Source organism: Arachis ipaensis, chromosome B3 (assembly GCF_059453495.1).
Source record: "Arachis ipaensis isolate K30076 ecotype BB chromosome B3, ASM5945349v1, whole genome shotgun sequence".
Taxonomy (NCBI): domain Eukaryota; kingdom Viridiplantae; phylum Streptophyta; class Magnoliopsida; order Fabales; family Fabaceae; genus Arachis; species Arachis ipaensis.
In genome coordinates, this window is record NC_142438.1 from 102,652,219 (window position 1) to 102,665,706 (window position 13,488).

The 13,488-nt window shown below is 39.0% G+C and overlaps 1 non-coding gene across 1 annotated transcript; it reads left to right on the forward strand.

Annotated features, from left to right (window-relative positions):
• The first annotated feature begins 10,669 nt into the window (after positions 1-10,669).
• On the forward strand, positions 10,670-10,777 carry LOC148571841 (small nucleolar RNA R71). The gene has a single exon (XR_015908055.1). It is a non-coding gene; the product is annotated as a small nucleolar RNA R71 (small nucleolar RNA).
• The last annotated feature ends 2,711 nt before the right edge of the window (positions 10,778-13,488 follow it).

A 13,488-nucleotide genomic window follows, 5' to 3' on the forward strand; every position in this document is an offset into this window, starting at 1 on the left:
GAACTTCTCCTTGACATGGGTTTAATTGGAGGTTTGGTATTGAATAATAGTATAAAGAAAAAAAGTCGGCAATGAAATATGCATCAAAACAAACAAAGGCCAGCAGCAGTTCAACCCGGCTTGATACCACTTAAATTATCCGTTTATGCAATGATGCCCAATCAACTAGGACCATCTCGCCAATGAGCCATAGTTCAGAAGCCATATGTCCCCCTTCCCTGCTAAGTGTTCTCAAGTTCGAGCCTCATGTAATGTAACTGGAGCCAAAAAAAAAAAAGGACCACCTCCATTCTTCGTTGACAAATGAATGGCATAAAGGGAAGCTAATTCTTCGCTGACAAATGAATGGCATAAAAGGAATAGCTTCTGCTTGGCTTGATTCCACCGACCTATCCTATTGCAACCATCGATTCGCTAGAGATGAAGACTAGATGTATGATAAGGCAGCATTTGTGGGTGCTAATGGCAGGAGAAGAGCATATTCTAATCTGGTCATGCATGGTAGCACTGAGCCACAGTCTGATTCGGATGAGATAGATTCGGAAGACAGCTTGCCTGAAGATGAATATCGTGTTTGTATGGAAGAGTTGCTTGAGATGAGTCAAGCCCACAGGAAAGCCATCTAGAATACCCGGCGAGAGGCAAAGAGCCAGCCTTCTATCACGGTGAAAAGGTTACAAAATGGTATCATCACCATCCATGTTGGCAAAAAAAAAGAGGCTTGAGAAACCATGGAAGAACACCCTCATAGTCAAGCTCCTTGGGAGAAAAATTGTCTATGGCATCCTCAAAAGAAGGCTGGATACTATGTAGGCAAAATCTGGTGGGATCAACCTCATTTATGTGGGGAACGGGTTCTTTGTGGTGAGATTCTATAGCGAGGAAGACTACTGGAATGTATTAGAGGGAGGTCCATGGCTCCTCTTCGACCACTATCTAACCATACGTCGATGGGCTCCTGACTTCAATCTGTTTGGTGCTGAGATCAACAAAGTCGCTGCTTGGGTTAGATTACCGGACTTGCCGACAGAGTACTACGATAAACAATTCTTGGGAACAGTAGGCGATCAAATAGGAAAGATGTTAAAGGTAGATATGAACACGGCTAACGAATCTCAAGGCAAGTTTGCAAGATTGTGTGTCGAGTTGGACCTTAGCAAGCTCCTGGAAGCTAAATACATTGTGAATGGTAGCACTTACTAGTTACTACATTGATTATGAAGGGCTTCATATGGTTTGTTTTAGTTGTGGGAGATTTGGCCATGTGCATGATAGTTGCATGAACACGTCTGGTCAAGCTAACAGTAGAGAAGAAAGGAAGGGTGTCCTGAACCAAGGCGGAGAAGAGAATATTCTGGGTGCTAATGAAGGAAGTGTCCAGAAATGCAGGAAGGAGGGAACCAAACCGTCAAGGGCAAGGAAGTCATTTTTGAGTATTCTAAGTACAGTGCATGGATGGTGATCAATGGATAGAATAGGACAAAAAGGAGCAACAACACAAAGGACAACAATGGCATGAAAAATGACAATGGACAACGAGGAGACAAATGGAAGGGCAAAATGGGAAAAGGAATTCCTTACAGGGAGCTAGATGAGAAAAGCCAAGGCTAGTTCTGCAGCCCAACCCAATATTGAGGTCCAAGCATCCCAGGTAACTCGAGCCCAATCTTCGAAGAGAAATCCCAACCTCAGTTCTTAACCAACCACATAATCAAATCATAGATGCACTAGATAATGTAACCTAAGCCCCTTCTTCACAAGCCCAACCTTTGATCACCTCTCATCACCTCTCATAATGCACCCTTCACCCATTATTAATTCTATGGATGTTTGTATGGTGATGGAAACACCGCTTGCACTTGACCTAAAGTTCAAACCACCTAACCCAGCTGAACCTTCCTTTTCAGGGTCAGACCTTGATGTTATTATGGCGGAAGGTACTGCTGCAGTGATGGAATGGGGAAAGAGAGAAGTCCATTGGGGGATGCTACATACAAGCCCTAATGGGCTTGCTCATGTTTTGTCCTTTCTTGCGTGATCGTTGAAGCTTGGCTTCTTCTTTTTTAGTTTACAATGATTATCTTTAGTTGGAATGCTAGGGGGCCGTAGGCCAATATAGGCCAAATTTGATTGTTGTTCAAGAAACAAGATGTAGTGGGGATGTAGCAAAGAAATCCATTGAGAGAGCTAGATTCAACTCCTCTATCATCGTTGATGCTCAGGGATTCTCTGGGGGAATTTGGCTCTTGTGGAACAATCCTAACTTGAAGGTGCAGAAAATAAGTCGCCATAACCAAGCATTGCATGTCTTGATCTGTGAAGATGATGGGCAGTGGTGTCTAATGTTTGTCTATGCACATTCCCAGGAGGCTCGCTGGAATGAAGTTAGAGGCTTTATTTCTGACATTGCCGATTCTATTCAACTGCCTTGGATGTTGTGTGGTGACTTTAACGTTATCGGGGATATGAATGAGAAAAAGGGTAGAGCGAGATCGGACCTAGCCCAGATTAGACATTTTAATAATTGGGTGGATAGATGCAACCTTCTTGATCTTGGTTTCTATGAAACTAAATTCACCTTGATGGGCCTGTCTTGAATGATGGAGAAAGATATGAGCAACCAAGACTGGCAGATAAAGTTTAATGAATCTTTTGTTGAAACTTTGCCAGAATCTGTTCTGATCACCATTCACTGCTCATATATTGCAGAGGCAAGTACCATACCCCTAAAATCAAACCCTTCAGATTTGAGTTTATGTGGATGCAGCATGAGGATTTCCAATCTTTCATAACTGAGGCGTGGCCAAAATACCTCCCTTTGGTTCCTGCCACTCATGTTTTTTTGGAGAAGATCAAAATCTGGAATTGTGATATCTTCGGGCATCTATTTAAGAAAAAAAGATCGTTACTCAACAGATTAAAAGGCATACAAAATTCTCCTAGGTATGGTAAGAGTGACTTCCTTGAAAACTTAGAGGAAGAACTTAGCGGCGATCTAGAAAATATTTTGGACAGAGAGCAATTGTTTTGGCTCCAAAAATCCAGAGAAAATTAGATGATTCAAGGAGATAGGAATACAAAGTATTATCATACAAAAAGCCCTTATTAGGAGGAGGAAAAATAAAATTCTTAAACATAGAGGGGAGAGTGGAGAATGGGTAGAGAATATTGAAGCTCTGAAGGTGCATGTGTGTGATTTTTTCCAAAGCTTATTCAAGGACTTGAACCCTAACAGAGATCCTTTTATAAAAAGTAATTACCTAGATAGCGTCATTCCCAGATGTGGTTCTTGGCAGTCTAGAAACAAAGTTCATAGCAATCGCCTCCCATTTTCACTATGGCACTTCTAGAGGCTAAAGAGTTCATGACATTTCTAGTGCTCAATCTTAACCTTCTGACACGTGAGACACTTCGAAACAAAGGTAGTTATGTCTTTCTTCATTTCGGGCCACCAAAGCATGTGGCTCAAATCCTGGTACATCTTAGTGATGTCCGGATAGATTGAAAATCTGCTATATTGTGCCTCCGTTAGTATCTCTTGTCGCAGATTATTGGCATCCTAAACACATATCTTACCTTTGAATTGCCATAGTCCTTCAGCGTCCTATCTTACTTCTCCTTATTGGTCCTTGTCAACACATGACAAAAACCTGGTCATCTTCGACTCTTGAGCTTGAGCTCGCCGGATTGCCGTCTTAAAGTCATGAGTTAACTGCATATGTGCTAAACACGTTCCTTGTGAAGTCTCTCTTAGTCCTAGCTTGAGTCCCTCCCTCAATTATTCTTCCTTAATTTTCATCCAAGAGAGACTTGCATTCTTCCTGCTAAGGGCATCTATGGCACATTTGCCTTTCCGGAATAGTAGTTTAGTTTGAAGTCGTAGTCCTTTGAGAATTCCATCCATCTCCTCTGCCTCGTGTTGAGTTTCTTTTGGTGAAAAATGCACTTCAAGCTCTTGTGGTTGGAGAAAACCTCAAACTTGACGTCATACAATTGGTGTCTCCAGATCTTGAGAGCAAATACTACAGCTACCAACTCCAGGTCATTAGTCGGGTAGTTCTACTCGTGAGGTCTAAGTTGTTTTGATGCATAAGCTACCACGTTCCTATTTTAATTTTCTTCAATACACACCTTAATCCCTTAAGCAAAGCATCGCAGTAAACTTTGAATGGTTGCTGTGCGAAATTGTGATCATTCCATTCCTTGGTAACGGTGCTAAAAACTCAATACGCACGTTCATGATCTTATATCTGTTTCACAATTTCGTACAACTAACCAGCAAGTGCACTGGGTCGTCCAAGTAATAAAACTTACGTGAGTAAGGGTCGATCCCACGGAGATTGTTGGTATGAAGCAAGCTATGGTCATCTTGTAAATCTCAGTCAGGCGGATATCAAATGGTTATGGAGTTTTCGAATAATAATAATAAATAAACAGAAAATAAAGATAGAAATACTTATGTAAATCATTGGTGAGAATTTCAGATAAGCGTATAGAGATGCTTTCGTTCCTCTGAACCTCTGCTTTCCTGCTGTCTTCATCCAATCATTCCTACTCCTTTCCATGGCAAGCTTTCTGTAAGGCATCATCGTTGTCAATGGCTACATCCCATCCTCTCTGTGAAAAAGGTCCAAATGCTCTGTCACGGCACGGCTAATCATTCCTACGTCCAGCACTCGCGAGTTTGAAGTTCGTCATAGCCATCCCTTCCCAGATCCTACTCGGAATACCACAGACAAGGTTTAGACTTTCTGGATCTCAGGAATGGCCATCCATGGGTTCTAACTTATACCACAAAGATTCTAATATCTCGGACTCGGTTCTCTGTATTAGATATCTACGAGATACTCATTCTAGCTTGTTTGTATGTAGAACGGAAGTGTTTGTCAGGCACGCGTTCATAAGTGAGAATGATGATGAGCGTCACATAATCATCACATTCATCATGTTCTTGGGTGCGAATGGATATCTTAGAAGAGGAATAAGTTGAATTGAATAGAAAAACAGTAGTACTTTGCATTAAATCATGAGGAACAGCAGAGCTCCACACCTTAATCTATGGAGTGCAGAAACTCTACCGTTGAAAATACATAAGTGATGAAGGTTCAGGCATGGACGAATGGCCAGCCCCCAACGTGATCAATATGATCCAAGGATAAGCTAAAAATCATGTATATCTCCTAAATACAATAGTAAAAAGTCCTATTTATACTAAACTAGCTACTAGGGTTTACAGAAGTAAGTAATTGATGCATAAATCCACTTCCGGGGCCCACTTAGTGTGTGCTTGGGCTGAGCTTGAAGTTTACACTTGCAGAGACTTCTTTTGGAGTTGAACGCCAAGTTGTAACGTGTTTTTGGCGTTCAACTCTGGTTCGTGACGTGTTTATGGCGTTTAACTCCAGACTGCAGCGTAGAACTGGCGTTCAATGTCCTTTTGCGTCGTCTAAACTCGAACAAAGTATGGACTATTATATATTGCTGGAAAGCCCTGGATGTCTACTTTTCAACGCCATTAAGAACACGCCATTTGGAGTTCTGTAGCTCCAGAAAATCTACTTTGAGTGCAGAGAGGTCAGAATCCAACAGCATCAGCAGTCCTTCTTCAACCTCTGAATCTGATTTTTGCTCAAGTCCCTCAATTTCAGCCAGAAAATACCTGAAATCACAGAAAAACACACAAACTCATAGTAAAGTCCAGAAATGTGAATTTAACATAAAAACTAATAAAAACATCCCTAAAAGTAACTAGATCCTACTAAAAACATACTAAAAACAATGCCAAAAAGCGTATAAATTATCCGCTCATCACAACACCAAACTTAAATTGTTGCTTGTCCCCAAGAAAATGAAAATCAAATAGAATGAAAAGAAGAGAATATACTATAAATTCCAAACTATCAATGAAACATAGCTCCAATTAGATGAGCGGGACTGGTAGTTTTTTGCCTCTTGAATAGTTTTGGCATCTTACTTTTTATCCATTGAAGTTCAGAATGATTGGCATCTATAGAAACTTAGAATTCAGATAGTGTTATTGATTCTCCTAGTTCAGTATGTTCTTGAACACAGCTACTTTATGAGTCTTGGCCGTGGCCCTAAGCACTTTGTTTTCAAGTATTACCACCGGATACATAAATGCCACAGACACATAACTGGGTGAACCTTTTCAGATTGTGACTCAGCTTTGCTAAAGTCCCCAATTAGAGGTGTCCAGGGTTCTTAAGCACACTCTTCTTTTTGCTTTGGACCTTGACTTTAACCGCTCAGTCTCAAGTTTTCACTTGACACCTTCATGCCACAAGCACATGGTTAGGGACAACTTGGTTTAGCCGCTTAGGCCAGGATTTTATTCCTTTAGGCCCTCCTATCCACTGATGCTCAAAGCCTTGGATCCTTTTTATTACCCTTGCCTTTTGGTTTTAAGGGCTATTGGCTTTTTCTGCTTGCTTTTTCTTTTTCTCTTTTTATTTTCGCCATTTTTTTCCCTTTTTTTTTCGCATTTTTTTCGCATTTTTTCTTCTTCAAGCTTTGTATTTACTGCTTTTTCTTGCTTCAAGAATCTTTTTTATGATTTTTCAGATTATCAAATAACATGTCTCCTTGTCATCATTCTTTCAAGAGCCAACATATTTAACATTCATAAACAACAACTTCAAAAGACATATGCACTGTTCAAGCATTCATTCAGAAAACAAAAAGTATTGTCACCACATCAATATAATTAAACTTAGTTCAAGGATAAATTCAAAACTCATGTACTTCTTGTTCTTTTGAATTAAAAATATTTTTCATTTAAGAGAGGTGATGGATTCATAGGATATTCATAACTTTAAGACAAAGTTACTAAATACTAATGATCATGTAATAAGACACTAACATAGATAAGCACTTAACATAAAGAAAACGAAAAATAGAAAATTTGAGAACAAGGAATGAGTCCACCTTAGTGATGGTGGCATTTTCTTCTTGAGGAACCAATGATGTCCTTGAGCTCTTCTATGTCTCTTCCTTGTCTTTGTTGCTCCTCCCTCATTGCTCTTTGATCTTCTCTAATTTCATGGAGGATGATGGAGTGATCTTGATGTTCCTCCCTTAATTATCCCATGTTGGAACTTAATTCTCCTAGGGAGGTGTTGATTTGCTCCCAAAAAATTATGTGGAGGAAAGTGCATCCCTTGAGGCATCTCAGGGATTTCTTGGTGATGAGCTTCTTCATGCATCTCTTGAGATCCATGAATAGGCTCTCTTGTTTGCTCCATCCTTTTCTTAATGATGGGCTTGTCCTCTTCAATGAGGATATCTCCCTCTATGTCAATCCCAGCGAATTGCATAGGTGGCAAATGAGGTGAGGAAAGGCTAACCTTGCCATAGTGGAGGACTTGTCAGCCACCTTGTAGAGTTCTTGAGGTATAATCTCATGAACCTCCACTTCCTCCCCAATCATGATGCTATGGATCATGATGGCCCGGTCTATTATAACTTCAGACCGGTTGCTAGTGGGAATGATCGAGCGTTGAATGAACTCCAACCATCCTCTAGCTACAGGCTTAAGGTCCAGTCTTCTCAGTTGAACCGGTTTGCCTTTTGAGTCAATCTTCCATTGAGCTCCTTCCACACATATGTCCATGAGGACTTGGTCCAACCTTTGATCAAAGTTGACTCTTCTTGTGTAGGGGCGTGCGTTCTCTTCCATCATTGGCAAGTTGAACGCCAACCTCACATTTTTCGGACTAAAATCTAAGTATTTCCCCCGAACTATGGTGAGATAATTCTTTGGGTTCGGGTTCTTACTTCGATCATGGTTCCTAGTGATCCATGCATTAGCATAGAACTCTTGAACCATTAGAATTCCGACTTGTTGGATGGGGTTTGTTAGAACTTCCCAACCTCTTCTTTGGATCTCATGTCGGATCTCCGGATACTCATTTTTCTTGAGTTTGAAAGGGACCTCGGGGATCACCTTCTTCTTGGCCACAATATCATAGAAGTGGTCTTGATGGGCTTTGGAGATGAATCTTTCCATCTCCCATGACTCGGAGGTGGAAGCTTTTGTCTTCCCTTTCCCTTTTCTAGAGGATTCTCCGGTCTTAGGTGCCATCAATGGTAATGGAAAAACAAAAAGCTTATGCTTTTACCACACCAAACTTAGAATATTGCTCGCCCTCGAGCAAGAGAAGAAAGAAAAGAAGAAGAAGAAGAAGAAGATATGAAAGAGAGGGAGAGAGGGTTGTGTTTCGGCCAAGAAGGGAATGAGAGGGTTGTGTTGTGTGAGAATGAAGAAGAATGGAGATGTTTATATAGTGGAGGGAGAGGGGTTAAGGTTCGGCCATATGGGGTGGGTTTGGGTGGGAAAGTGATTTTGAATTTTGAAGGTAGGTGGGGTTTATGAGGTAGGTTTATGGGAAAAGGTGTTTATTGGGAAGAGAGGATGAATGAGAAGAGGGGAGAGTATGAGTGGAGGTAGGTGGGGATCCTGTAGGGTCCACAGATGCTGAGATGATCCTGTGGGGTCCACAGATCCTGAGGTGTCAAGGATTTACATCCCTGCACCAATGAGGCATGTAAAATGCCTTTGCATGTAATTCTGGCATTTAAACGCCGAATTGATGCTTGTTCTGGGCGTTCAACGCCCAGATGCAGCATGTTTCTAGCGTTGAACGCCAGTTCTATGCTTGTTTCTAGCGTTCAGCACCAACTTTCCTCAGGGTGCATTCCTGGCGTCTGAACGCCAGGATGTTGCTTGTTTCTGGCGTTCAACGCCAGATGCTCCTTACTGGCGTTTAAACGCTAGTAAGTCCTTCCTCCAGGGTGTGATTTTTCTTCTGCTGTTTTTTATTCTGTTTTTAATTTTTATATTTATTTTGTGACTCCACATGATCATGAACCTAAGAAAACATGAAAGAGTAATAAGAATGAAAATAAAATTAGATAAATAAAAATTGGGTTGCCTCCCAACAAGCGCTTCTTTAATGTCAATAGCTTGACAGTGGGCTCTCATGGAGCCTCACAGATGTTCAGAGCATTGTTGAGACTTCCCAACAACAAAAACTTGGAGTTTGGATATGGCCTCCCAACACCAAACTTAGAGTTTGACTGTGGGGGCTCTGGTTGACTTTGTAGTGAGAGAAGATTTTCATGCTTCCTCTCTATGGTTGTAGAGAGAGATCCTTGAGTTTTAAACACAAGGTTGTCCTCATTTAGTTGAAGGATCAATTCTCCTCTGTCTACATCAATCACAGCTCTTGCTGTGGCTAGGAAGGGTCTTCCAAGGATGATGAATTCATCCTCATCCTTCCCAGTATCTAGGATTATGAAATCACCAGGGATGTAAAGGCCTTCAACCTTTACTAACATGTCATCTACTTGTCCATAAGCCTGTTTTCTGGAATTGTCTGCCATCTCTAATGAGATTCTAGCAGCTTGTACCTCAAAGATTCCCAGTTTCTCCATTACAGAGAGTGGCATGAGGTTTATTCCTGACCCCAGGTCACATAGAGCCTTCTCAAAGGTCATGGTGCCTATGGTACAAGGTATTAAGAACTTTTCAGGATCTTGTTTCTTCTGAGGCAATGTTAGTTGATCCAGATCACTCAGTTCATTGATGAGCAAGGGAGGTTCATCTTCCCAAGTCTCATTACCAAATAATTTGGCATTCAGCTTCATGATTGCACCAAGGTACTTGGCAACTTGCTCTTCAGTAACATCCTCATTCTCTTCAGAAGAAGAATACTCATCAGAGCTCATGAATGGCATAAGGAGGTTTAATGGAATCTCTATGATCTTCAGATAAGCCTCAGAGTCCTTTGGTTCCTCAGAGGGAAACTCCTTATTGATCTCTGGACGTCCCAGGAGGTCTTCCTCACTGGGATTCACGTCCTCTTCCTCCCTTCTAGGTTCGGCCATGATTGTTATATCAATGGCTTTGCACTCTCTCTTTGGATTCTCTTCTGTATTGCTTGGAAGAGTACTAGGAGGGGTTTTCAGTGATTCCTTTACTCAGCTGGCCCACTTGTGCTTCCAAATTTCTAATGGAAGACCTTGTTTCATTCATGAAACTCACAGTGGCCTTAGATAGATCAGAGACTAAATTTGCTAAGCTAGATGGATTCTGCTCAGAATTCTCTGTCTGTTGCTGAGTGGATGATGGAAAAGGTTTACTATTGTTAAACCTATTTCTTCCACCATTATTAAAGCCTTGTTGAGGCTTTTGTTGATCCTTCCATGAGAAATTTGGATGATTTCTCCATGAGGGGTTATAGGTGTTTCCATAAGGTTCACCCATGTAATTCACCTCTGCTATTACAGGGTTCTCAGGATCATAAGCTTCTTCTTCAGAAGATGCCTCTTGAGTACTGTTGGATGTAGCTTGCATTCCATTCAGACTCTGAGAAATCATATTGACCTACTGAGTCAATAGTTTGTTCTGAGCCAATATGGCATTCAAAGCATCAATTTCAAGAACTCCCTTCTTCTGAGGCGTCCCATTACTCACAGGATTCCTATCAGAAGTGTACATAAACTGGTTGTTAGCAACCATGTCAATAAGTTCTTGAGCTTCTGCAGGCGTTTTTTTTAGGTGAATGGTTCCACCTGCAGAAGTATCCAATGACATCTTAGCTAATTCAGACAGACCATCATAGAATATATCCAGGATGGTCCATTCTGAAAGCATGTCAGAAGGACACTTTTTGGTCAGTTGCTTGTATCTCTCCCAAGCTTCATAGAGGGATTCACCTTCTTTCTGTCTGAAGGTTTGAACATCCACTCTAAGCTTACTGAGCTTTTGAGGAGGAATGAACTTGGCTAAGAAAGCTGTGACCAGCTTATCCCAAGAGTTCAGGCTATCCTTGGGTTGAGAGTCCAACCATATTCTAGCTCTGTCTCTTACAGCAAAAGGGAAAAGCATGAGCCTGTAGACCTCGGGATCAACCCCATTGGTCTTAACAGTATCACAGATCTTCAAAAATTCAGTTAAGAACTGAAAAGGATCTTCAGATGGAAGTCCATGAAACTTGCAGTTCTGCTGCATCAGAGAAACTAATTGAGGTTTCAGCTGAAAGTTGTTTGCTCCAATGGCAGGGATGGAGATGCTTCTTCCATGTAAATTGGAATTAGGTGCAGTGAAGTCACCAAGCATCCTCCTTGCATTATTATTATTTTTGGCTGCCATCTCCTCTTCCTGTTCAAAAATTCTTGTAAGGTTGTCTCTGGATTATTGTATTTTATCTTCTCTTAGTTTCTTTTTCAGAGTCCTTTCAGGTTCAGGATCTGCTTCAACAAGAATGTTCTTGTCCTTGCTCCTGCTCATATGAAAAAGAAGAAAACAGAAAATAATAGGAATCCTCTTTGCCTCAGTGGAGAGAGGTTCCTTTGTGTGAGTAGAAGAAGAAAAGAATGTAATGTAAAGAGGAGAAGAGGAAAAACTCGAACACAGAGAGGGAGGTGGTGTTAGAATTTTTGGATAGGAGAGAAGTGTTAGTAGATGAATAAATAAATAGAAGGAGATGAGGGAGAGGGAATTTCGAAAATTAATTTTTGAAAAGAAGTTGATGATTTTCAAAAATTAAACGAGAATTAAAATTAAAATTTAAACAATTAATTAACTAAAAAGAATTTTTGAAAAAGAGGGAGGTATTTTCGAAAATTAGAGAGGGATAGTTAGTTAGGTAGTTTTAAAAGAGATAAGAAACAAACAAAAAGTTAATTAGTTAGTTGAAACAAATTTTGAAAATCAATTTTTAAAAGATAAGAAGATAAGAAGTTAGAAAAGATATTTGAAAAAGATATGATATGAAAAGATATGATTAGAAAGATATGATTTTGAAAAAGATAGGATAAAAATATATTTTTGAAGAGATATGATTAAAATTAGTTTTGAAAAAGATTTGAATTTTTAAAATCAAAATTAATGATTTGACTCACAAGTAATCACAAGATATGATTCTAGAACTTAAAGTTTGAATCTTTCTTAACAAGCAAGTAACAAACTTGAAATTTTTGAATCAAAACATTAATTGTTGATAATATTTTTGAAAATTATGAGATAAAATTAAGAAAAAGTTTTTTTGAAAAATATTTTTAAATTTTTCACAAATAAATAAGAAAAATAAAAAAGATTTAATTTTTGAAAAAGATTTTGAAAAAGATAGGATTTTCAAATTGAAAATTTGATTTGACTCATAAGAAACAACTAAATTTTAAAAAGTTTTGAAAAAGTCAACTCAAATTTTCGAAAATTTATGAGTGAAAAAAGGGAAAGATATTTTTTTGATTTTTGAATTTTTAATGATGAAAGAGAAAAACACAAAATTGACTCAATGCATGAAAATTTTGGATCAAAACATGTGATGCATGCAAGAACACTATGAATGTCAAGATGAACACCAAGAACACTTTGAATGTCAAGATGAACACCAAGAACTTATTTTTAAAAATTTTTAATGAAAGAAAAACATGCAAGACAACAAACTTAGAGATTTTCAATAATTAGACACTAACAAGTTAAAAATGCATATGAAAAACAAGGAAAGACACAAAACAAGAAAATATGAAGATCAAACAAGAAGACTTACCAAGAACAACTTGAAGATCATGAAGAACACTATGAATGCATGAATTTTCGAAAATTTTTAGAAAAATAAAAGTATGCAATTGACACCAAACTTAAAAATTGACTCAAGACTCAAACAAACAACATAAAATATTTTTGATTTTTATGATTTTATTAATTTTTTTTTTTTGAAAACATATAGGAAAAAGGAAATAATGAATTCAAAGTCCTCAATCAAGATCCTAGGAATCATACCAAGTTAGTCTAAAGCTTGATGGCCAGCCAAACTTCAGCATACCATTTTGAAACTTTTAGAATTCATTCTTAAAAATTTTAAAATAATTTTCGAAAACAAAGGGAAAAATTTTTTTGAAAGATTTTTGAAGAAATTTTTTTTTTGAAAATAAAACAAAAAGAAAATTACCTAATCTGAGCAACAAGATGAACCGTCAGTTGTCCAAACTCGAATAATCCCCGGCAACGGTGCCAAAAACTTGGTGTGCGAAATCGTGATCATTCCATTCCTTGGTAACGGTGCTAAAAACTCAATACGCACGTTCATGATCTTATATCTGTTTCACAACTTCGTACAACTAACCAGCAAGTGCACTGCGTCGTCCAAGTAATAAACCTTACATGAGTAAGGGTCGATCCCACGGAGATTGTTGGTATGAAGCAAGCTATGGTCATCTTGTAAATCTCAGTCAGGCGGATATCAAATGGTTATGGAGTTTTCGAATAATAATAATAATAAATAAACAGAAAATAAAGATAGAAATACTTATGTAAATCATTGGTGAGAATTTCAGATAAGCATATAGAGATGCTTTCGTTCCTCTGAACCTCTGCTTTCTTGCTGTCTTCATCCAATCATTCCTACTCCTTTTCATGGTAAGCTTTCTGTAAGGCATCACCGTTGTCAATGGCTACATCCC